Genomic DNA, 3,013 nt, shown 5'->3' with positions numbered 1-3,013 from the left:
GCAGTGGGCAACAAATGCCAGTAGCTTCTTGCTCCTACGGTACATTGTCTGGAGATTCTTCAATTCCCTTTGGACATCAGTTGGTATGCGGTTAGAGGTCTTCCTGTCTTTGTTTGCAAGTAATTCATCTATAGCAGATTCATCAAGATCACATTCTTCATAGTTTTTCAAATTGATATGATGTGGGTCGGTGTGTCTGGGCTGTAAAGGGGGGGGAAGTTGAGTTTGGGATTTCCCACGGGTTTTGACTTTAGATGCTGGTTTATCTTTTGAAGTATCAATTTCTGAGTCAGTGTCTTCTTCTTCATCTTCTTCATCTGGAAATTCAGATTCTTCGTCTTCGTCAGTATGATCCGTGTCAGAGTCAGAATTAGGCTGGGTATTGGTGGTGGTTTGGCGCTTTTGATGTTTGCGTGTCTTAGTGGTTGTGGATGGTTCAGTTCTTTTAATCTTTTTGTTAGTGCTATTCTTGTTATGTACACGGGAGCTGGTGGTGGCTGTGGTGTTTGTTTGTCGTCTAGATGTGCGGCGTGGGGGTGATGTGGGCTGCTTAGGGGAGGCTGCACGTTTTCGTTTGGAAGAATTGCGAGGAGGCATGATGTGTTGTGTTTGTGTATTTGTTGAAATGGAGTTAAGGAGGTGTACTTGTTTAGTTGAAGTATGTGTAGAGTTTGCGTTTTGGTTGAAGTGGGGTAAGGTGTAAGTTGGGTGATTAAAGTTATTTGAAAGGGAGATAAGGTGTAGGTGTGTGTTTTCAATGGTGAAGTGTATCTCGCATCGAAGGTCGAGGTGGCGGTGTGTTGCAATTTTGTGGATCGACAAGGTGTGGATTCTTGGCTTCGATCGAGATGAGTCACCAAGTAGTCATCCGTGCAACTTGTGGTTGAAGTTGTATACACGTGATCATGGGATTGGGGTACATAGCAAGGCCCGGTGAGTTTACATATAAGGTAAGTAGCTTGCGTAGCTTGAGTGTACATGTGTACATGTGTCCGTTAGCCACCGGGCCATGTGGGTTTGTGTCTATTGTGGTGTGTATACCCATGTGTATACACATGTGTGTACACAGTTCAACCATGTGTGTAGACTGGTAAATACTTGGGTTTACCGGTTCATATGTTGGTGTTTATACTTGTGTATACCAAGTACACCGGTGTGTATACACATAAGTGTACGAATGACCACAGTGATGCATAACTTTATGTTCATGGTTGTGTGTATGCATTTTGAATGTGTGTACACATGTGGATAAGCCTGTGTGTACACACTTTGACATTGGTTGGTATTTTTGCCTACGTACACTGGGTTCAACTGTGTACACACTGTGCACCTTGTGAACATTGTGTGTACACACGTGGGTAGGCCATTAGCAAAAATTGAAATTTGAACGAGTGATAATGCGGGATTTTTGGTTATCTTGAAGCTGGCCTTGATGTGCTGATGTAGTGTGGTTGGAGAATGGAAGGAGCTGGTTGACTTTACATACGATAGTTGAGGACTTGACGTGTTGTGAGGATGCCTTCAGAGGCATCTGAGGCATCTTCAACACATCTGGCGCGATGACACGGGTACGTGCCGAGGATGTGTTACACGTTTTCCTCGGTACAGGTCCGAGTTTCTAGTGTACACGAGGTGGCGATTTGTAGCGTATGAGGTTGCATTGTGAGCGTCACGGCGAAGCCGAGGTACAGCCGTATTCATGATTGATGAACACTCAAAAAAACTTTTCAAATGTTTTGAAAAAACTATTTGAATAATCACAGAAAAACTGCGGTGATTAATTATCTTTGCTGTACCTGTATTCACAATTTGCTGTGATTGTTCAAAAAGTTTTTCTTTCAAATGTTCATCAATCATGAATACGGCTGTACAACTTGGTATGAAGTTTAGAGGATGACGCTGAGTACAGCACTTGCAAACAACTCAAGATCGGTTGCCTCCGCTCGGCATTCTGGGCAAGCGCACTCCCATCTCTCATTTCACGACGCACGACGCTCTCCTAGATTCCATTAGTGGATCAAAAATGATTGTCGCGACAACATCTCTGTTGGAATTGCGGTATACAAGGAGTCAACACCCTAATCACAATGGCTTGTAATTCTCAAAGTCATGGAGCAATCCAAGCGAGTTGATTCCGTGGAATTGCAATGAAATTTGCCTTTATTCCCATTTTGAAATCCTCGGTTCCTGCTCAAAAGAAGTTATATTCGCGGTCCCAAAGCGAAGAAGCTTGCCTCACGTAGAAGTCGATGCTTTAGCGCGGTTAGCGGGGTGGAGCCATATCGTTGCATTTGCTTTGAGAGCTGCAAACGTAGCTCTTGCCGTGATTAGTTCTGAGTCACAAAAGTGTCCTTCTCGATGCGCACTGCTCAGCGTCACGGCGATTACAGTCAAAATTTGTCAGGATCATTCGCAAGACACAGTGTTGAGCCAAGCATTACAAGGTTGGCCCTCCTCCGCGGGCCTTCGGTTACATCATAGCAGGTACTCGGGTCATTCTTCGGCAAATCGTGTGAAATTGTGAGATTTGGCGAACGTCAAGGAGGCACATATTCGTCGTCAATTTTGTTAGAGCAAAAGCTCAGCATCGGAGATCCAACCACAAAGAAGGATATATTGCGCATACCTGTTAGAGCAAAAGCTCAGCATCGGAGATCCAACCACAAAGAAGGATGTGGAAGGAGCCGGGAGCTGGAGCTTGACAGGTTATATACAAGATGAACTAGGTCTACTGTGCCGCAGTCGTGTACATACGGCTGGGCAGACCTCGGGCCATAACACTCCCCCCCACGACAAGGCACAGTACCCCGTAGAAACAGAAACAGAGAGAGAAGTAAAAACAAAAAATCATCACATATATGTGGAAAAGTCAAGATAAGATAACAAAAAATAAACATTGCTGAGTCAAACAAAATGCGGAAAAGAAACTTGGAATATTAGAGAAATTCTCCCCCCATCACATAATCAATAAGCACCATGTGGAAATTTTTTCCAGAATAAAACAAGACCGAAA

This window comes from Melampsora larici-populina (genome assembly GCF_000204055.1).
Source record: "Melampsora larici-populina 98AG31 unplaced genomic scaffold MELLAscaffold_1, whole genome shotgun sequence".
NCBI lineage: Eukaryota > Fungi > Basidiomycota > Pucciniomycetes > Pucciniales > Melampsoraceae > Melampsora > Melampsora laricis-populina.
This window is presented reverse-complemented; position numbering follows the sequence as displayed.